General features: G+C 43.2%; 1 protein-coding gene across 2 annotated transcripts in view; it reads left to right on the forward strand.

Moving 5' to 3' along the window:
• Positions 1–23,767, forward strand: part of Ptprg (protein tyrosine phosphatase receptor type G) — a 677,472-nt gene that overhangs the window by 478,367 nt on the left and 175,338 nt on the right. The gene's annotated exons all lie outside the window — the stretch shown is intronic.

Below are 23,767 nucleotides of genomic sequence, written 5' to 3' on the forward strand. Positions count from 1 at the left end.
CTCTCTCTCCCTCTCCCCCGCCCCCATCCATTCCTCTGTGTGTGTGTGTGTGTGTGTGTGTGTGTGTGTGTGTGTGTGTGTGTGTAGAGCACATGTGGAAATCAGAAGGCAACTTGCAGGACTAGTTTCTCTCTTTGACCATGATCCTTCGTTTTTTATCTGAGGTTGTCAAGCTTGGCCAAGGCAAGTGCCCTTACCCACTGAGCCATGCTCCTCCCTGCAACTGACAGAGACTGGAATGCCCTTGACAACAGTGACCTCTCACTCTCCAGCAATTTCCACCTGGCTGTTAACCCATTGTTTTATGACCTTACCTTCCAACAGGATGCTTTTTATATAGCTGGCTGTTACCGCCACTCTCCTTCAGAGCCACTGTGAGCAACCAGGCCCTGTTCTGGGGGGCAGGAGTTGAGGTGGGTGGGTGAGGATCGGTGGGTGCTGTTTGTATAGTAAAGGATACTTTGTAAAATGCTTTGAGTATTGATTTAGATGCATGCCTCACCAAAATGTTTGAATTCTTTTCTTTTCTTTTCTTTTTGATTCTTCTACAAACGTTAATAAATGTCGAACCAATTAGAGTCTCCGGCAGGCAAGCCACCAAAACCCTTACCTGTAAAATCTAGATTTTGAGTGTTTGAAATGACACTAGGACACACAGCTCCTACTTCATGTATGAAGAAGTTAAATGTACATTTCATTGGTTTTTACTTTACAACTTTTGGCTTGCTGTCCTAGAGACAAAACTATATAGGGCGTATAATAAAAGGAAGAGAATCGTGTTGGGCACATCTGTACTGAGCTGCCTCTTTCTCTTCTGGGTCAGGGCACCTGTGTGCTGAGACACTGGGGTTTACTTTGTGTCTACAGTAGAATGAAAAAGTTAAGTCTGGTTATTTTCTGTCTCGAATCTCCTTATAAGATGAACCATACTTGCAGAGGACCTGGAGTCACATGTCAGGTGGCTCACAAGTGCCTGTAACTCGAGTTCTAGGGGATCTGATAACTCTTCTAGCCTCTACAGGGCCCTGCACTCAGGTGCATACATTGACACACAAACACACATATACACATAATTTAAAATAAAACAAACATCCTTTAAAAAGGAATAACAAGTATGAAAAATTGTTATTTGTCTGAAATATAGAGATCTCTTAATCTGGCGATGTTTCTTTAAGGGTGGAAGGTGGTTGCTGTGCAAGTTTGACCTGCGTTCCTTTGAGAACCCACATAAACATGTAAGGACAGAGTTATTCTCTGACATTCACACATGTGTATTCTCCCACCCCACCCACACATTACATACATCACATACACACATGTGTGCATACATGCATGGACATGCACGTGCACACAAACCTGTATACACACTCATCATGTGCACACACACATCATGGACACACATGTCATGTACACACACATGTTCCCATACTTGCACGCACATGCATGTGAACACACATGTATACATGCATCTAAATAGAAACACACCTCACTCTTACCTTGTCTTTGGCTATTATGGTTTCATAGTCCAGGGTGTCATGGAACAAGTAACAAGGCCAGGTTCTGTGTAGATTTTCAGGTTCAAAGGAAACTCCATTTCCCCAAATTCTGGAGGTTAAATAAAAGCTAGCATTCCTTAGGAACTCATGAAACTGTTTCTTTACCAAAAAAAAAAAGCCTTTTCCCTTATCTATGGCAGAAAGGACAGATGGCCAAGGTGGTGCCTATTAGTATACCAGAGCAGATTCCTGTCTCCCGCTCCCTCTGTATCACAACTCCCCATTAAGCATCTCAGTATCCACTAGCATCCTAGCTCCTCTGCCTTCCTCCCCATCCCGAACCTCTGGAGCTCATGAGCTCTTTATAACTCTGTTTGGCTATGCTCTCTCTTTAGCCAGCACTCTCTTTGTCCCACCCCTATCTCCCTCCTCCCCCTCTCTCTATTTTGCCACTCTCCTCCTCTCTCTGTGTCCCCTTTCTCTCACTGATCTGTCCCTGCTTCTCTCAAGGCCAAGTTCCGTCCACTTCTTTTTCTCCCTGCTCTGGACTCTTCCAGGTTCTCTGGCTGCTCTCTCTCTTATCTACCACAAAACCTTCCTCTTTACCATACCATGGAGTGGTCCTGCTATGTTTGTACATAGGCGTTGGTCCTCCAGTTGACAAACCCTGCTGTTCTGAGTAATCCTGGTGCTTTCTCTGCCTTCACTGTGGTTAGACCTGTAGGGTTCACAACGTTGCCAGAGCATTGTATTGAGCACAGGCCCAGCAGATTGACCAAAGAGTCTTGTTTTGCTTAAATTTAGTTTCATACATTTGCTTTATTGTAGATCATAGACATAACTTGTTGAAACTTTAACGTGTTTAAAAGTTTAAATATGGGAAGGTTTACATAAAATGTCTTGCTGTCATCAAGGTGAGGCGAGTCTGCCTTGGAGGAAAGTGTCTTCCCATTGTAACTTGGTGTACTTTCCATGAGATGGAAGCATCTGCTCTCAAGTCTACATACTCTCAGTGCCACCATGCTGTCCATGAACTGCCGGAACTTTGAGCGGCAGCTGGCATCTTTTAGTAACAGCACAACTTGAGAATCCATCTCAGTATTAAAAGTTAGCAAGGCCTCTTCTGCAAGTGTCCCCGTGAGCCCAGATGAACCACTTCCATGTGCAGACATCTGTGACTGCGGTGCTGGGCCACAGAGCTAAGAGCCACTTGCCGTGAAGTTGCTGGTAATCTGGCAGGAATGAATCCAGATTATGCCCCATCATCTCTAAGTCACACAGACCGCCTTTGGGCTCACAGGCCTTGGGAGAAAAAAACTAAGTAAAACTAAAGCTCCATTTTAAAGGACTTAAAAAATTTTTTCAAGTAAACACTTGGCAAAGGATAAAGGAATTTGTTGTTAAATCATTCCAGAGAATAAATAATTAGTGTAGTACAAAAATTAAAATAATTATCTTGTTTTTTAGAACTTTGAATATTCCCTATTGTTAACCTTGTTTGAATGCTGATTAAAAACGTAAAACGCTCTGAGAATTATTAAAGTAGTCTTTTAAGCCATTCTCTTATTGTTATGCCTTCCATGAGTTATCTGGTTAAACAAATAAGGATATACTCGTGAGCTATGATCAGGAGAATAATTGGGCAATTTGTGGAATGATATTTTGCTTTTAAAATAATACACTAAAAGACTTAATTGGCTTCCCTTGAAGTTTTGAGGGGAGAATATCTCATATTCAGGATAACCACACTTTGTATAGGGTTGTAGTTTTGATGACCCCCCCCCACCCGAATTAGATTTGCCTTTTCTTTGCTTCTCATTTATAAGCTGTTTCTTCATTGTGCTTCATTCTTCACTCATTCCATACTTTCCTGTTTTCCCACCAGGACTGGGTAGGAAACCATGTATCCACCTGAGGGCTTCTGATCCGGCAAGCAGAAGTTTGCCGACATCATCCTACGGACTCCATTACTGCTGCATTTGCCCAGAGCACCAGAGGACTGTTGAGTTCATTGACTCTTCAGTGGAGTGTCCCAGGCATAGGCATTCCCCACTGCCTTCCCCCGACTGCCTTCCATGTGTGTGTATGACATTTCCTCAATTTATCATTGAGTCTAGGGAACTTCAAGATTGTAAATGCAGAAGACCTTGAGAGTCAAGTACAGTTAGATACCTTTTTCTCCTGTTTCAGTCTGGGTGGAATCACTTCTTTTTCCCATTTTTTTTAAAAGATTTATTTTATTTTAATGTAAGTACACTGCAGCTATCTTCAGACACTCCAGAAGAGGGCATCAGATCTCCTTACAGATGGTTGTGAGCCACCATGTGGTTGCTGGGATTTGAACTCAGGACCTTCGGAAGAGCAGTCGGGTGCTCTTACCCTCTGAGCCATCTCACCAGCCCGGAATCACTTCTAAATCTGCTCTGAATGCAAAGATATGAAATTGCTTCCATGACAGGAGTGGTGCAGCCAGTTGGTATGGCTCTAAGAAGTAAATACACTGTGTTGTGCTTGATCATATATATTAATATTAGAGTAGAAATCTTGAAGTATTTCTCTTTTTTAACATGATTTTTAAGATTTTTAATTTATACTATGTGTGTGCCATGTTGGTATAGGAATCTAGAGAGGCTAGAAAAGGTTGTCCACCCCCAACCTACCACAAAAAGCCCTAGTTACAACTGCGTGTGAGCTGCCTGATGTGGGCCAGCACCATTTCATTTGGAAGGAACTTGAGTCCTCTGGAAGAGCAAGTGCCCCTGACTGCTGAGCCATCTCTCTAGGCCCCCTGAAGTATTTCTTCATGACAGCCCATCTCTGGGAACCCTTGATGCACTCTGTGCATCTCATCTGAGCCTTTCTGTTTTCACCAGCAGAACTACACCCTGTTCCCCCAATTTCCCATTCTGTTTCAAGTCTACCTAGGGTTCAGGTGTACTCGATTGGGTTTCCCTGAGGTCTGTGAAGTCATTCACCCCTTTTCCTTTCTGCCCTTACTTCATAGTTGAAAGGAAACATTAAAATTCAGATGTCTTACGAGTTGCTAACCTATTCTTTATATCATGTCGGTACTGCAGACTGCTTAATTATTTTTCTCCATCTGGAGAGGCTTAGTAATTAAATGAGATGGCAGCACCTGGGATTATTTATAGACTTGGAGAAGGCAGGAGAAGTTCTTGGTGACTCATTGATCCAGAGCTGGCTCCAAAGCGTTTTTCTCCAGCCCCTGCCTTTCCCCTGCCACTCCTCCACCCACCAGATGCACACAGGACTTGTCTTTTCTTCTGACCTGCTGTGACTCCCAGCTTCACATCTTATGTAGAAGCTGTTTTGTTTCCTGTCTCCTCTGACCTCTGTGCCATGAGCTCATGCTGGTCCGGGGCCCTATTCATCATTGCTTCTTTTATATGTGGTCGCTCTTATAACTTGCATGTGCAAATACTTAGTTGATACTTAATATTGAGGTTCTTCAGGACTGATTGCAGTTGGGTATTCTCACAGTCTGTCAGTGAGCAAGTATTAGAAATACTCACTAGGAGGTGTGGTTCCCGGGAAGTGGGGTATAAACTCTGAAACAGAGGTCTATGGCTGTTCTTCCTGTTTCTAACCTTACCCACCTCCCCAAGGCCTTACACCAACATTCTGCCTCAGTTGTTGCTCAATAGGATTAAATTAGAGGGACCCCCTCTGAAGTTTCTCACACCATCCGTGGATTGTGTTTGCGAAAAGGCATGGTCCAGGTGGCTCTTAGTGCTTGGCCCATAAAGATGCTCGTTATATCAGAAGTGCATGATTCTTGATGGGTAAAGAACGTGAATGTGTCGTCTGTTCACTTAAACTGATGGTTTCCAATCTGGGCATCACTGAGCCATCTAAGGTAATATAGTATTAGTAAAGATGCCTTTCTACATTTGCCTGCAAAATTGAAGGAGCAACAGGTCTCAAAAATTTTCAGTATTGAATTCAGAATCCCAAAGGAATATTTTAGTACCAAGGCTGAATGAGATGTATGTACCTGTGTCTGAGAATTATTTTGTAATGCTTCCTACCAAAGTGCTTTTATGTTTGTCAACAGTAGATGAAGAATATTCTGGGTCCCACTGCTGATGGGCGATCTCTCGGGCTTGTCTTGCTGTCTCTTCATTATCTGCTCTGGAAGGTCTTGCTGTGTTCCTTGATGGCTGGCTTCTGTTTCGGTGCATCTGGAGTTTCCTTGGTTTTCCATGCAGTTATTTGTGTCTGTTTTTCTCCTTCAGAGTCACTTCAGGTTTTTCCTCCCTTTTTCATTCATTCACTTGCTGTCTTGTTCACTCCACAGTGTTTATCAGACAATTTCCCTGTGCCAGGCTCCATGAACATGTCGAAGGGGACCTAACATTGTGTCCTCTCCTCAGTGGAATCAGGAGCAATAATTTCACAGGTGACTGTATGTCACTCTGTCCTTAGAATGAAGGAAAGATAAAACAGGTCAGGTAGATTATACTATCAAGAGAAAAATACATAATTTTGTGTAATTTCATAGTGATGAATATTTCATTTCAAGAGCATGCAGTTTCCAGTTGTGGATTTTGGAATTGCTCCCCCACCTCCCTGTTTTTCTTTTCTTCCACTCTTTTTCAAACCAACCACCAATACTAAAGCATAAATCAGGCTTTTATTCATGGTGGCCTAAATAGGTATTTTTAAAAAATATATTCCCAAGATATTTTCTCTGCCTTTTTTATTGATAATAAGTTATTTATCACAGTTGTAGATAGCTCTGATTTTATCCCCACCAGTTCTATAAAGTAGGAGGCAAGGGTATGAATCAGTAATTGTACTCAACTGCCAAAATTTTCCACACCATTATTTGTCTGTCCGGTGTGTATATTTGGTGTGTGTGCATGTGCATGTATGTGTGTATATGTGTATAGACATGTGTGTGCACAAGTGTATGATGCGTATTGAGCCAGAGGACAACTTTCAGGAAGCATTTTTCTCCTTCCACTGTGAGCTGTGTTCCTAGCAGTCAAACTCAGCCCCTTCCTGCTTCCAGCATGCACCTCTACCTGTGGAGAGTCCTCACTGACCCCCCAAAACTGTTCTTAGTTCTGGAAACATGCACTTGTGGTGAAGAACTTCACTTTAGATTGTTTTTCCCAAAATCGCATTAAACCCATGCAGTCTTGCCATCCTCCATGTGAGCTGCTGCTGTCTGACTGTGCCTTCCAGCATTTTCCACATCCTTGCTCTGATCCTGTCATAAGTTCAATTCTTTCACTACATTACATACAAGTGTAATTTCAACATGTTTTGGGTTCATTAAGAAGACTTTTTTTATATACACACAAAAATTAAAATACATATGTTCCAATTAAGCTATCTTAACAGTTAATTGATTTCATATAACTTAACATTAAGTAAAAGCCAGAGTCATTCTTAATATTCAGATGCAATTTTGGAGCTGATCTATGGATGTACAACATGGAATTTATAGCCTTATCAGGTGTTTTCAGCACATCGCCTGTCTGCAAATAGCCCGTGATTCACATTCCCTCCTAATGGATGCTGCAGCAGGAGACTGTTTAATTATTGGCAGAGCATTACATAATTAAGAGACGTGAGTTCTTTGAATGTGACCATGTGAAAATCTATTCTAATTAAATCATTGCACTTCAAGGACGGTTACCAAGTATTTTGCTTTTGCACATTAAGTGGTAGTTTGGGATTGCTGTCACCATTTGTTCTGATACATGTCATAGACTCTGCTGGTCTTAGAGCTGGAGATCTAGTCACTCCATGGTATAACAACTGCATAACAAATAACCAAAGGCAGGTCTGGCTCTCTGGAAGGATGAGTGAATGACCACTGTCTCCTGCAACTCTCAGGAGTCCTCCAAGCCAGGAGTTTGAGTTTTATGACTGAATCCCAATGTTTTTTCCTAGATGCAACTCTCTGGAGTAAGCTTGTGTAGGGTGTCTCCCCCACACAGGAAGTTTACATCCAAAGCTTATGAGTCAGTGGCAACTCCTCGCCCTTTCCTCCCTCAGATAAACTAGTTCAAAAGCTGCTTCTTGATAGCATTAAATGTCACAGGCTGCCTGCCACTGAGGGGCAGTGCTAATATACATAATATTATAATATTAGATAATAACATTAGGTAGGCAGCAATTGTGGAGCCAACATGTCTACAAATGAGGTCTATCTTCACTGATGGTTCTCTCTGTCAAGAATCAAATCGTTAAGTCGGGTTTCCATTGCAGAGGAACAAGAGATGTGTTTGCCCTCAGTCTGCTATCATCATGGTCTGCAAATGCTCAAGGTCTCTCTTCATTTTGCAAATACTTACATAGTTGCTCTCTGGTTCTTTTGTCCTGAAGCCTTAGATTCTAAATTTTCTTACACTCACTGGGCATACCATTATCTTATGATTCTGATAGCTACCATTTTCTTTAGGTTTTTTTTTTTTAAAGCTCTACATTAACAAGACGCTTTAAAGCTCTGAATAAACATGGCCTGTGTAGTGTGGGTGAACAAGGTTAAGATGTCATTGGTCATTCTGCAACATCTTTTAAGGGAAATGGGGGTGGGGAGTATATAGGGGATTTTGCTCCCCAGGGGACATGTGGGCTTGTGTGAATATAACGTCCCTTGTGACAACTGAGGTAGTGTTGGAATCCTGGGGCATCGAATGGTTAGAAATCCTGGATACTGCAAAGATCCTTAATACATAGGGGAGGTCCTGAAACAAGGCCAGGCCACTTATGTGCCTTCAAGTTGAGGAATTCTGCAAAGTGACTGAGAACAGTAATGTTTAATCTCAAGTAGGTGCTCAGTGGGGGCTGATGATGTCATGGTACAGGTTGATGGAATTTTTGGAATGATTAGCAATCTCAGGCTCAACAGGCCCAGTTCTGGCTGACATAATCATGGATATCTGGGATTCTAACATAAAGTATAAGCAGTTAACAGTCAAGATCCTTGTTTCTGTTGTATTTCTAAGTATTATGGCCTTCTTAAGTGCTCCTGTGGGTATTTCTTCTCAGACAGCAGTGTTAGAAACAAGCACCAATTTAATAGAACACTCACTGAGATAGGGAAAAGTAAACACAAGTAAGTGTGTGCAGATTCCTTTGAACTTAAATCAGTAAGCAGTATGTGAAACCTCAGTGAATGAAGATAAGGCATATTTAGAAATGGCTCAGTGGATATAACATTTATCGCACATGCTTGCGGATAGGAGTTCAGATCTCAGAACCAGGTAAAACCAGAGTAGGTACGGTGATGGCTGCCTGTCTTCCCAGCACTCCTGAGGAGAAACAGAGAATCCCCAGCGCAAGGTGGCAAAGCTAGACCAGCAGCAACTATCGTCTCAGAGACCCTGTCTTAAGAAGGAAGATCCTCTAAGCACACATGTGCACGCACGTCCACTCACATGCAGTGAGTGAATGAATGAGTGGTAGAAAATGAACTTCTCTCTTGTGAGGGTTGCAAGAGAGTTTCCCTTCACAAACCACAGCATGAATATTCTTGCCATAGCAGCAAAGGATTGTCCCAGGGCAGAGGTGTGTGTGTGTGTGTGTGTGTGTGTGTGTGTGTGTGTCTGTCTGTCTGTCTGTCTGTCTGTCTGTCTGTCTTTGTCTCTCTGTATGTGTATATCTCTTTCTCTCTGGAGGAACGTTCTCACTCGATAGCTCTTGCTGTCCTGGAACTGCCTATGTAAACCAGGTTGGTCTCAAACTCAAAATTCACAGAAATCTGCTTGCCTCTGCCTACTGAGTGCTAGGATTAAATGCTTATACCCCAAATCTAACACCTGACATAGGATTTTAATCCTTGAGGCATTTGTTTCATTTTACAGATGCGGAAGGAGATGCATGTATATTTTGGTGTAAATTATGCCAAAATTACACAGCCTAGTGCATTGCAGAGTCAACATTTTGGTAAACACAATCTGTCTCAATTCTTTGTAGAAAACAGAATCAGAAAGTAGGGTTTTCCCCTTGTGAAGGATAAGTGAAGAAGAATATACACTTTCGGGTCACTGTTACTTTCTCTCTTTCCCTCCCTCCCTCCTCCTCCCCTCTTCTGCCCCCTCTGCCCCACCCCGATTTATCTAGTTCAAAATCATAAACTAGTTTCATGTATAGATACAGTTAGTGTTTAGCTTTTGAAATCCTCACTGCCTGGCCTTTTGTGTGTTTGAATAGAATCATTAACTCTGTGTACCTGGGTCCTGGTGCTCTTGTCTGTGCCGCTATGTAGCACGCACAACCCAGGAAGAAATACGAAGCTCCTTGGGTTTTGTATGTAGATTTTCCATTGGCAGTCCTCTATTTTCTCTGGAGACCTGGTATCTCTGGTTGTCTGATCCCAGCCGTAGCCCAAGGCTTTCATTTCATTCTGCGCTGGATGATATTAGTCTCAGTGTCCCTATATCTACTTTCCCAAGACCGATGTCAGCAGCACTGCATGGTTATTATATTTTAAGATAGACCAGTTTACACTGGCCTTTTCTAGTTTGGTAGAAATCCAGTCAACTATATATTTTTTAATATTATGATAATGATCAAGGGAAACTTTTAATTTTTTGACAATAAAAAAATACGTTGAGCACAGTCCCACCCACTTCTCTGTTCTTTCTATGCTTCCTTTCCCCTCGCACTCCTAGTAATCCACTTTGTTCCCCTAGACAGTCTTCTTTAATCCATACATACCATACCTGAGTTTGTGTGACTACATGAGATTCAGGAACTATAAGAGATTGAACCATGTTTCTCTTTGGAGGCTGTTCTTTTTTTCTTTTTCTTTTTTTTTAAACCCTTTTTTAATTAGATATTTTCTTTATTTACATTTCAAATGTTATCCCCTCTCCTGGTTTCCTCTCTGAAAACCCCCTATCCATTCCCCCCACCCCCCCATCCCCCCACCCCAATCCCCGCTTACCAAAACACCCACTCCCGCTTCCTGGCCCTGGCATTCCCCTACACTGGGGCATAGAACCTTCATAGGACCAAGGGCCTCTCCTCCCATTGATGACTGACTAGGCCATCCTCTGCTACATCTGCAGCTGGAGCCATGAGTCCCACCATGTGTACTCTTTGGTTGGTGGTTTAGTCCCAGGGAGCTCTGGGGGTTAGTTCATATTTTTGTTCTTCCTGTGGGGCTGCAAACCCCTTCAGCTCCTCAGATCCTTTCTCTAGCGCCTTCATTGGAGACCCTGTGCTCAGTTCAATGAATAGCTGTGAGCATCTACTTCTGTATTTGCCAGGGACTGGCATAGGCAGTCTCTCACAGGAGGCAGCTATATCAGGCTCCTGTCAGCAAGCACTTGTTGGCATCCACAATAGTGTCTATATATGGGATGGCTCCCCAGGTGGGGCAGTCTCTGGTCCACACTTTGTCTCAGTATCTCCTCCCATGGGTATTTTGTTCCCCCTTCTAAGAAGGACTGAAGTATTCATATTTTGGTTTTCCTTCTTCTTGAGCTTCATGTGGTCTGTGAATTCTATCTTGGATATTCCTAGCTTTGGGATAATATCCACTTATCAGTGAGTGCATACCATGTGTGTTCTTTTGTGATTGGGTTACCTTACTCAGGATGATATTTTCTAGTTCCATCCGTTTGCCTAAGAATTTCATGAATTCATTATTTTTAATAGCTGAGTAGTACTCCATTGTGTACCACATTTTCTGTATCTATTCCTCTGTTGAGGGACATCTGCGTTCTTTCCAGTTTCTATTATAAATAAGACTGCTATGAACATAGTGGAACAAATGTCCTTATTACATGTTGGAGCATCTTCTGGATATATGCCCAGGAGTGGTATAACTGGGTCCTCCAGTGGTACTATGTCCAATTTTCTGAGAAACCATCAGACTGATTTCCAGAGTGGTTTTACCAGCTTGCAATCCCACCAGCAGTGGAGGAGTGTTCCTCTTTCTCCACATGCTCTCTAGCATCTGTTGTCACCTGAGTTTTTGATCTTAGCCATTCTGACTGGTGTGAGGTGGAATCTCAGGGTTGTCTTGATTTGCATTCCCCTGATGACTAAGGATGTTGAACATTTCTTTAGGTGCTGCTCAGCCATTCAGTATTCCTCAGTTGAGAATTTTTTGTTTAGCTCTGTACCCATTTTTAATAGGGTTATTTGGTTTTCTGGAGTCTAACTTCTTGAGATTTTTGTATATATTGGATATTGGCCCTCTATCAGAAATGAACTTCTGATGGAATCACCATCCATGACCTCAAGCTGTACTATAGAGCAATTGTGATAAAAACTGCATGGTGTTAGTACAGTGACAGGCAGGTAGATCAGTGGAATAGAATTGAAGATCCAGAAATGAACCCACACACCTATGGTCACTTGATCTTTGACAAAGAAGCTAAAACCATCCAGTGGAAAAAAGACAGCATTTTCAACAAATGGTGCTGACTCAACTGTCAGTTAGCATGTAGAAGAATGCAAATTGATCCATTCTTATCTCCTTGTACAAAGCTCAAGTCTAAGTGGATCAATGATATCCACATAAAACCAGAGACACTGAAACTAATAGAAAAGAAAGTGAGGAAGAGCCTCGAGCACATGAGCACATGGGAAATTTTTCTGAACAGAACACCAATAGCTTATGCTTTAAGATCAAGAATTGACAAATGGGACCTCATAAAATTACAAAGCTTCTGTAAGGCAAAGGACACTGTCAAAGGACAAAACAGCAACCAACAGATTGGAGGCTGCTTTAGCTTGTTTCGAATGGTTGTCTCCAGTTGTATCTCCCTTCCTGAAGATGATATAACTTTGTCTTTCTTTACTGACACGGTTCGATTGTGCCACCTTTTCCTTGCCTGTTCTGTTTCGAGGCATGTTGATTGAGTCTATGCCTGAGCTATGGTGAATAATGCTGCCGTAATAGTGTTCTGGTATCTTAGTCTGTTCTGTGATCCTGTAACCAAATCCCTGTCAGTGTATAAAGAAAAGGAGTTCCTTTACCTGGTGATTTACTGACTGCACGATCCGAGTAAGGTGAACAGGAGCAGGAGCATCCCTGATCTGGGCTATATTGTGGGGGATGGCATCAGACGGTCTGAGGAAGTTGTGGGCAGGAACGTTGAAGAACTGAAGTGGTCCCAGAGTGAAAAGAAGCCAACTTTTTTTTTTTTTTTTTAATACACATCCATTCCTGTGGAAATTCTCCCATCCCTGTGATAGTAGCATTCATCCGTCTTTGTGAACATGGTCACACGCAGTGATCTCCTGACTGACTCTGCCTCTTACACGTTTGTCTTTCAGTGCAGTTACATAGTGACCAGGTTTCCTGCCTGTGAACTTTTTGGGCATAAACCATACCAAACTACAGAACTATGTGAGCCTTTCTGTGTTTGTTTGTTTGTTTTGGTTTGTTCTCAACTTTCCTCTTTCTGTAACCCTTGATCTTGGCCACAGTGATTTGCCAACTGTGGTGTTTTTCAAGATGCACCTCTTGTTTGTGAGGTATTAGGAGGCAGTCTATAGGGAGAACTTCCATCTTAAAAATAACTATATTCTTCCAGGTATTTACCCTGCCATGGGTAAGCATCTCCATGTGACAGGCTAATAAGCATGGTATTTAGAGCTCACATTATTTCATTATTTCTTTGTTATTAGTACAGGTGTCTGTTCAGAAAATGGATAGCATTACTCCCCCCCCCCCTTTGAGTGTGGTGAGCACTGTAATGCATAGCTATATGTTAACATTCTGAATATATTTATACATTGGGCTCTCCTTTTCTTAGCTCATGTTTTCTTGGAAGAAGTAAATATTGAGATACATGATATTTGTACACACACCAAATTCCTAGGTACTTGTATATAGGACAGGAATATAATATTCCTCATTTGAGGTATATGTAGGTTAGGGTCTGCTGGGAGTTTAACATGAACCAGACCCTTGCTCAATCCTTAGCATTGATGGAAAGCATTAAAAAGAAATCAAAATAATAGAACTAATGAACTTAGATCTTGCTTATTTGGAATTAGGACTTCTTCAAAGCTTTAGGAAGCAAACCTTACTTTTCATTGTAAGAACACATTAATTAAGCACAAAATACTGTGAATAAAATTGCAGTTGAAGGGTGGTTTGGCTTCTGTATCAACTAGACAGTGACAATCCATTTCTTTAGTATTTTCCTAGCCTTACTTCTTTGGTTATGACAAGGATCCCACATGTGACCATACAAGTGGACTTAGTAAGGGTAATTTCTAAAGGTCAGTGTCCTGTGGTCGGCTTGACACATATTGTAGTATTTTCATCTGAATTGGAATCCAAGTCTTTGATCATTCATATCTGAGAACTCGTTGATGTATCTTGCTGAGGCCCTACTCCGTGTTGTGAGTTGCAACTCCACCAGTCTAGCATCTCCAAAACTCTCTAATGAGCCTATGGGTTGTCTGGAAATTATTTCTAATTTTGCAGCTTTTCTTTTTCCCCCAAAAGGTCACTCTGTTTTTCTGAGGGTAAAACATGTCTTTGTTCCACTAATCAGACCTGACAGGTGAAACCCTAAGCCCTTTGGAGAGAGACTTCCGGTATCATTCACTATACAAAATACTGTTAACGGTAGCAGTTGGTGACACGTATGAGCTCTGCCTGTTCCACCAAGCATCTGTGTAATGCTCTGAACTCCTGATCCTGATTCCAGAACCTTTCTAAAGGCTAAGAGCTCTTTTGATTATGAAATCAGTGTCTAGGATTTGGGGTGAGATATTCTATGTTAAAAGTCTAAATTTCCATTTACTGCCATAATCCTGTAATGGATATGGCCTTCAGTTCTTTTGTCTACAAAATGGAAACATTACTTTCTGATTGATTTGTTATAAATTTCACATGTAATCATGTATAAAATAACTATGGAGAAATCTCTGTACCTCACAAAATAATAATAGTTTTGTATCTAATATATATTTCTAGTATGTATGAACAGTAGAACAAAATGATTGCATGTTATAAAAGTAAGCAATAACGGTGAAGATAATAATAGTTTTGATGATGATAATTTGTAATGAGCAGAGGTAAAATATGGAAGTGACAGAGGTCACATCAGATGGTTACTTTCTGAAGTTAACACTGAGAACACAAACAGGCATGGAGACTCGCAGGCTCAGCTCCTCCCCACAGCAGACCCTCCAGCCTGCTTGAAGTTGGCAGACGCCTCTCCTGAATGCTTTGGCTGTGAGTCAAGGTCTTAAGGAGTTGCTGGTGGTGCTGTAACTTGGTAATTCAAGAGGAGTTAACCAAATACAAATTTCTTCAAGGAGCATCTGCATGCCTCTCTTCCTGCTGTAAAGTAGGGCTGATGTAATTATCAGTACACTTTGGGTAGTTTGAGCAGTTATTCAACTAAATCATGCCGTTGGCTGGTAGAGAGTCAAGGAACAAGGTTCTCCAGACACAGATGCCTGCATGTTGGTTGGGGAGGACCATTGGAAGTCACAAGCCCCATCAGTTATCTCCCATCCCTAAGGGATTCCATTGGAAGTCACAAGCCCCATCAGTTATCTCCCATCCCTAAGGGATTCCATTGGAAGTCACAAGCCCCATCAGTTATCTCCCATCCCTAAGGGATTCCTTAGTTTTTAGAAGTTTTCCCCAGGTTCAGGAACATAAAAAACAGATTTGCTCTGTGGCCTTATCAGTTTGGGAATATAATAATCCTCTTCTGTGAGATGGTTGGTCATAGGCAGTGCAGCAGTAAGGTGAGAGTCCCGGGAGGTGTTAAATACCGTCTAAGGGCATTGCTGCCTGTTCTAATGATATGTGTCCTTAGTCCCAGTGTGGATCCAGGTACAAAGTGGGTGCAAGAACCATGGCTCCCTTCATCACTGACACATATACTTCTGTGTGTGTCCTTTCCCTGGCCTTAACTTACTCCCTGTGCAGAGTTGTAAGGCTATGATGGTGTGCCATATACAGTAACCAATATGGATATTAAAGAATTGGGTAAACAATTTTAATAAAAAAATGCTATCATGGATGCCTTGTGTACATTGCTGCTCCTATTCTCAATCCCAGAGGCACTGAGGTAAAAGTAGAGCTAAGAATCAGTTTGATGAAGATCTATATTGCACAATTAAATCTAAGTTCTGGCAATTACTAGCTGTAAGTTCTAGAAACTCCACCTAGCCTCTTTTTATTTTAGTGTCCTAGTCTTGAAAATAGGGCTGGTGATAACAATTCAACCTTGGACAGTTGCTTTAAAGTTTATATTAGAGATTACAAAAAATATTGGACATATACCAAAACATAGTGGGTCTTCAGGAAATTTCAGCTATTATTACAGTGTAAAGTAGCAGCACCTATCATGTGTGACAGAGAGCACTGCTACAGAATGTTCCTTGCCTCCTGATCTTTTCTTCCTCCAAGTTCCTTGGCCTGATGATGTGGAGAACAGTTGTCCTCAACAGTGGCTGCATGCTGGGTTCACTGAACAGATTCTAAATGACAGCGATGCTGGAATCCCATCCCAGATTTGAAATGCATAGCTGGCTCTCCATGTTAGCCTGTGTTGCATCTGAACCAACTGTGCATTCAATCTGCCCTCAGATCTAATCCTGAAAAATATCAAACTCACATCTGTCCTTAACATGAAGCCCTGTTTTTATCATTATTCCCTGAGTTGAGTATGACAGCTGTGCTTGCAGAATTTCTGTTGTGCTATATGTTTATAGATGAACTGGAGCTGATTGGAAACACAGGGCACTTCACAGACTATAGGCAAACCCCACATTTCAAAGAAGGGACTGGTGCCTGTGGATTTTGTCATCTTTAGATGGTTTCATTGACCGTTAGTCACCAAGAGGCAGGGCTTGAGCATGGCGGAATTTATTAGCTTCTTGAATAATTTCCAAGTGTGATACAGGTTGAGAGCTGCTGGCCTTAGCCTATTAAATGGCCTCTCGTGGGGTTCTTTGATTGACCTTTACCCCTCCGCTCTCTGCCAGGACTTCCTTTGGGCTTGCAGTTTTCTTAGCATCTTCTCAAGTCTTGAGATGCTGATGCTCATCCTCCTAATGTCAGAAGAAAGTGGAATCACCTCTGTGCCTCCCTAAGTCTCCTAAGAGTACCACCCTCCAGTTTAAGTTTTCTTTTCATTTTGACCTGTGATCAGGAAGCCCTATATTAGGAAGTGTCCTTGTCAGTGGTGACCTTCCTCTTGCTCTGAGCTAGAACCAAGTCAGACCTGAGAGTCACTTGCTGAGCTAAAGCAGATTAAGGGCCAGGATGGGGCACAGGGCTTCACACCAGCCTGCCTGTTCTTCTCTTGTTCATGATGAGGAGGCAAGCGGGGCAGGTCCCATTAGTCCCATTGGCTTCAAACAAATGTGAGGATCAGGGGACTTGGTCTTGAGTCTGCATAACACTGGGGCCGGGGCAAGGCCTTCTCACCTCAGGCTGGGATGTGGCCCTGAAATCCAGAGGCAACTGCAGAGGAAAAGGCTGGGTTTATTTATCCTTTGTGTAACTCTGTTCCAGGATGGATACAGGGGCCTGTGAAGAGAACTGGGAGATGAGATATGGAAGAAAGTGTGTGTGTGTGTGTGTGTGTGTGTGTGTGTGTGTGTGTGTGTGTGTCTGTGTGTGTAAGTCTCCTACATTTTTAGAGTAAGTTAATGTGAGCAGCACTTCCCACTTCTTGTATCCCGGGCAAATGCAGACAGGACAAGCTTCTTCCTCCCCTTATCTTCTTTTCTCTACTCATCTGTCTCCTCCTTTCCAGCTTCCTCCTGATCTTCCTCTTATTCCCCCACTTCCACTTAGCTCCTCCTCCTCCCTGTGAAGAAACAGAGACATCAGTGATGTGGCCTGCAAACTGGATGATGGTCAGATCTGACCCAGGTCTTTCTTACTCTGCAGGCACTTGCTCTTGTCTCAGCCTCAGCGTTATTCTGGGTCTTCTCCTTTGATGTACTTGCCACCTTTCTGCCTGTCTGTGTAGGGCTGGCACCCCCAGCAAGGTTCTCACTCCACCTTAGGCTGAGCACCCTGCTGGTTCTACTCAGTACCTAAGGCATTTAACCCACCAGGGGGACAAGAAATCTTTTATGAACTCCTCCAGCCAGTTCTTATTCCTCAAATGGCATCGGTACTAAGGCTGCGATTTGCTTAGCTTTCTGTGGGCTGGCATTAGAGTTTAGTTAGCTGCCTATGCTATTTTACTAGAGATCGCTTGACTTTCTATGACCGTGCACTTGACTTCAGTTGGCTGCCTATGTGACCACACCAAGGCTAGTAATTACTTAGCTTTGATGGATTTGGCCAGACAGTCCTGTTGCTTCAGTGGAGGATACTGCAATATCCCAGTCACCTGTGGCACAGGCTGAAGAGGTTATTGCCTAAAGCTAAGGGCCCCAGTCATTGTCCTCACCAGGGCCACCCAGGCCCAGTGCTGAGAATTTATTTTTGCAGCAGGCTGAGAAGATTTCAATGTGGGAAGTCTTGGAGGTGATCACACATAGCAAATGGGGCTTTCCACTGCGTTAGCAGCTTCTTGGGAAATACAGAAATGGGTGTGCCCCATTTCTCATGAGGAGAATGTCGACATTCTCCTCATGAGAGGACTTTTTGGGCATTGTCACAGAAGGAAGGCTGAGACCTGCCACAGGCCAAACAAAATAATCTAAGCTGGGTGTCTTAATCTCCCTAGCTTAGTACTTCATCCCTGGCTTTGTGTATGATGAGCTGTTATAGTGTTTTCCTGTCAAGTGAACATGAAATATCAGGCCAGATACCCAGCAGAGAGCTGTACCTTCAATTACACCGTTGGTGTAAAGCTTTATTCAAAAGCATGTGGGTCATAAAACAAAGCAAGAACATGACTTCCCATTCACAGTTGTTTGTCAGCAATCATGATGTCAGAGGGGACCCTGTTGCACAGAGCTGTTGTTCCCAAGGACACAGGCCCCCTGTGTGGCCTACAATGAGGTGAAAGAAGAGTGTCTGGAAGATTTATGCTGTGTGGCCTCACGGGGGAGGCACAAAGCCATTGATTCTCACCAATTCAGGAGCTCCCGTGTTCTCCTTTTGAGTGTGGAGCATAATTGAAGCTCTTGATATCTAACCACCAAATATTTCTTGAGGATGAGAGTGTGAGGCCTGGATTCTGTTCTGGTAAGGACATCATTGGCTGTAACCTTTGTGGCCATCCAAGCCTACTGGGGAATGGGTATTAATAATAAACGTGGTAATGGGGGCCAGGAAGAAGCTCAGTTAGAGACAGCAGAAGGCAAGTCACTTGTGTTTGTTGGACAACCTAGTCGATTTGAAGAGCTTCAGGCCACCCCATCTTAAAAAGCAAGGTGAACAATAGGTAAGGGACCAATGACTCCAGTGTCCACTAGAAGGTGACCTCTGCCCCCCACTCCCACATGTATCACAACAGCATGTGCATATGTATGCACCTGTACACAGATGAATATGTGCTCGTACGTACACATAAATAAGTAAACATAACAGTGGTCGTATATTAAACCTTCATTAGGTCTTGAAAGGAAAGAGTACTTTGAGAGCCTATGATGTCAACAGGTCTAGCTCAGGATCAGGAAACATTTTCCTGAAGAAAACAGTACTGAGCTGAGGTCAGCTAAAAGGGAAGTACAAACGGAGTGTTGTGGGATTGTATCTGAAAGGCCACAGCTCACTGATGGCCCCTCAGCAGAACTGTGGGTACCCAGGGGTGTATAAAACCACAAGTGCTGGAGGCGATCCTGACATTGCTGGAATCTCAACCACGTGCCGAGAGCCTGGAAGACCACCAATTCTGGACTTTGTCAGTGAGCCATGCCAGGAGGCAGGATGCCTAACCCGGTCAGCATTTTAAGCAAGTGTCAGTGAGTGCGCCCTCTGCAGAGAGGCGGGGATAATGCACTGAAGTGGTTTAGCTGTAAAGAAAAGAGAACCTTGGGGGAAAAACCATCTCTTTCTATTACCAAGATTGAAAGGAAATTTATGTTTTTATTCAGGGGACAGAAAAATTAATTTCAGGCTCTTGGATCCTGTCTTTGAAGCAGCTTATTAAAATAGCACTTTTGGAATAGGGATGCCAGTCACTGCTCCTGGAGTAGGGCGTGGCTTGAAGAGCAGTGCTCCCAGCTGGGCTTGTTGAAACACCTTACCCTTATTGTTCCAACCCTTCCAGTTTATCCAAGCTCTCCTCTTGCCACTTCCCTCCTTGGATGTTCACTCCTATAGCACCTGTTTCTCTCCTTGTCTGTGTGCACCGTATGGCGGTATTAGACAAACGCTTTGCCTTGTTGAGGCCGTGTTTTTATTTTTTGGTGAGCTCTTTTTGGCAAGCTTGGCAGAGAGGATAGTGTTGATCAGTTCGTGTGCTGGCGCTGTAGTGTGCTTTATCTTCGGGTATAACCGGCCACTTCTCATTGTATGACTTAATCTTGCGCCTGTCTCATAAAGCTTGTGAACCCCTGGATTGAGTTAGTGTATTTGTACAAGATAATCTGTAGGTTTCCTGTGTAAAAAAATTACCGTCCCCACTCACAGTAACATATTATCTCTCCACCCTTGTGTGTGAGGCCAGGTTGATGACCAAGCAGAAGCACAATTACAATTATCTGAACAAAAGAACAAATTATGTGGCCGGCCTCTGTCTGCACTGCCCTTTATACCAGTCATATTGTTCTCAATTACAATTTACAGTTCCCAAGGCCTTCCATTCCTATTCCACTTTTAGTAACACATAAGAATTTTAAAATATATAGTTTAGTAGCTTATCTTAAAAGCACAAAGCAAAAAACCAACCACCTTAAAAGGAAATTATGGGCCGGACTCACTTAAGGTGACACCATTAGAAACTCACTATTAGAGACAACAGAGAAGCTGTCAGCCAACTTCCCTATCATCATGCACTTAAGTGAAGGGCAAACCCCGAGTCTCTTTGTAAGTGATTGCCTCCTGCCACTTAGTGCTATAAAGGAGACATTGGTTGTAAAAATCTAATGCTATAAAATAGGCTTGGTACAGGGTGGCCTGTGCCGTCCCCTTAGATCTTACTCATGCAATCTTCTGGCTGAGAAGGGAGCGTATGCCTCCCACCAAATGTAGTTCAGGATGTTCTGCCAAAGGCGATGTAACTCCAGACCTGTGTCTAGTCCAGCAAATACAAACCAAAGTGGCCCACAGCAGCACTTGTGGGTTTTAGAGGGCTGTTGTTCTGAACGTACAGTGACTCACAGTACATCGTGACACACCTATTCTTTTTAGGTCAGAAGAAGATGTTTCTTCTACCTTCACCCAAATTAGAAAATGCTGGGGCATATTGGGATCTGTCAGAAATCAACCTTATGACAGTTTCCCTGGTAGGAAGAAAATGTCACTCTTACATGCTTTAAAAATAGAGCTTCAGAAATCCCAGTAGTTCAGTTGTTTAAATACACTGTAGTGTGTGTATTAAATACCGGTGAGAATAACTTTAAGTTGTATATGGATAAATGTAGACTAATGATCAGAAGCCATAAAAGCTAGAAATTTGACTTTCTAAAAGATGTCATGCATGCAAGTTCCGTTCTTCTGCTGTTTTCCTCCTCTCGGGCATTGGACCAGATCAAACAGTGAGGATTTTACTCTCGAGTCCTCCCTTAGTTTCCTACTCCAAGGTACACAGAGTGTGCTGTTCATGTTGAAAGAATATTTTTGTGGGGCGAGAAGCGTAGCCAAACATTAGGTCACAGCATCTGTTTTAGGAGAGGCAGCATTTGGGATTTTCAAAGGGACTTTTTTTAGTGAAATGTTTTTAAACTGTCTTAAAGCAAAGCCGTGCGTCCCTCTGAATGGTACTAACCCACAGCTCCTTGTTCGGGTTCGAGTGGGCGCTGCCTCTTTGCTTTTGAGGAATCACAGAACTAACTGTTAAAAGGGCCTTGCAAAATATTTAATATCACTCTGCTTTTCGATAATCCTTGAAATTTTATTAAGTGTTCTTAACTGCATTATATTATTTGATACTTAAGTAGATGAGTAGGTATTCTGAATATCTTCTATACTCTTCCTTGGCTTTGAGAGTTTTCATGGTCACCTAGTTTTTCATAAGCCTTGGGAGAAGGGCCAGGCGTCCATCGCCATGCCTGGCATCACAGAGTGGGAGCGAGCCCGCAGGCCTGTCAGTGTGATGCCTGTTTCTCTCTCTGCTTTCCAGGAAACCTGGGGTCTTTCCAGCTACTGACTTTCTTTTGGGTTTTTCCTGAGACAGGGTCGGAGGATTTTCTAGAATATGTGGTAAATGTTTTGTACTTAATCTCGGGAAAACATTCAGCAGAGTTCGGTAGGACCTAGCCTTTCATGCTTGAAGTGATAGAAATGGAACTGGAAAGCTCCCAGCCAAAGGATGTGCTGGCGCTGTACAGCTGGAGCCTGCTGATCTCCATCTCAATGGTGACTTCCCCTTGATGCCCCCTGTGCCAGAGCCACACATGCAGCTCCTTCTCCATTTGCCACCAAGGTTGACAACATGAGTTATATGCCCTGGACCCACATGGAAGGGGAGAACCCACAGTTTGGCCTCTGACACACGTCCACATACATGAATTAGCATGCCTAGGAATTAAGTACATGTAATACAAGTTCTAACAAAAAGGAGGAATGTTCTCAGTGGAGCTGTACTGGGTGTTTTTCTGAGGTCTGCCCCTGTGTGGAGGCTATGCCTGAACACATGATTCAGAGTGGAGCCCTGGGCCCTGGGCACCAAGGCTGCTTTCACTCAGGATGCTCAGCAGCTTCTGTGGCCACGTTCCCAACACAGCATGGCTGAAGTGTACCCTCACTGCATGTTAAAAAAAGTAATCCTTCAAAATGGGATTTTTACAATAAGACTGAAAATTAATTGTATAAAAATTGTTGAAGCTTCCGTTGGATCTAGGGTTGTGTACCTGTAATTCCAGCTATCAAGAGGCAGGAATCAGGCAGGGTGGGTGTTGGAGGGGGGAGGGTGTGGGCCGAAAACTTTTGTGCACATGTGTCAGGCTCTGGCGACTTGGGATAGCACTCCAGTGCACAACATGTTGGAACCTCTTGAGAAGTTAGGCCAGGACTAAGTAGTTACTGTTAGGATGCTTTGTGGAGACTTCTGATGGCATGAGTCACATTATCAATTAATGCAATCATTGACAAAATGTTAATGTCATAGGCAAACATAGCAATTAGGGGCTCTATGCATGTTTGCCCTACCAGGTTTCCATCAAGGCACGGGACATCAGGTGACTGAAGCAAGCATAAATGAATTCGATGCACCACTAAGAGGCTTCATGTGAAACTGACATCCAGCTCTTACTAATTCATGTGGCCAGTAAGTGGATGAGCATCCAGTCACTGGAACTGCTTAATCTGTGGGGTCCACAGCAAATGCTTGCACTCCCATGTTTCTCTGTGTGAAGATTTTAAGGGCAAGTGGCAGGCTCTCCGCTCCCCTGCCCACCCACCCGCCTTCCCATGTGACAGGAATTGGGTGTTTATTTCTGCTCCCATCATCTGAGGATGCTTTTGTCCTTTGAAGATAATGTGATTTCAGACAAGGAAATGGGAGCCTCCTGTCTACCTCTGTAATTTCCTTCCCACTGAGTGAACACCCAGCCCTCTGCTAGCATTGCTGTCTCTTCCTGTGTCTGGTGTCCCAAGAACAAACAACAGTGGCAGCTTCCTTCCTCACCTGTGACCTGGCACCACATCTATCAGAGAGTAGACCTAGACAAAGTACAGATATGTCTGGGAGGCTCCCTGTCCTCCTGTCAGGAATATGACATGCGAGGAACATGGGAGAGAATCTCTGTCTCTTAAGTTCTCGTGTCATTAGTTTTTAGCTGATTTGGCTAAATGCATGGGCATTTTAGGCATGGAATAAATACCAGGGAAGATATTGTGGGATGAATACTGGAAAGCATTTCAGTGGTGCACACTTTGCGGAGAGCTGTGGACAGATGGGTTGTTTCTGTGCTAGCTCAAGTGTGGCACCTCTTTGGAGATTTGCGGGGGAGGGGAGATCCTTTTTCATTGTTGCTTTTTTCAATCCCTCTGCTAAATTTTTCCGCCCTGGTTAAATGTTTGCTATAATTAAAGTGGTACAGAAAAGTACCGAGGGAACCTCTTAAGAGGTTTTTGAGGAGGCCCCTTCTTATTAGAGAGCTATGATTGGCTTGTGCAGTTGAGATCTTTCACCTGGGAGAGGGAGAGAAGGGAGCACTCACGCAGCTGAGCCGTGGGCACACAGGAGGAACCTGGGAGAGGGAGAGAAGGGAGCACTCACGCAGCT

This window comes from Mus pahari, chromosome 8 (genome assembly GCF_900095145.1).
Source record: "Mus pahari chromosome 8, PAHARI_EIJ_v1.1, whole genome shotgun sequence".
Classification (NCBI taxonomy): domain Eukaryota; kingdom Metazoa; phylum Chordata; class Mammalia; order Rodentia; family Muridae; genus Mus; species Mus pahari.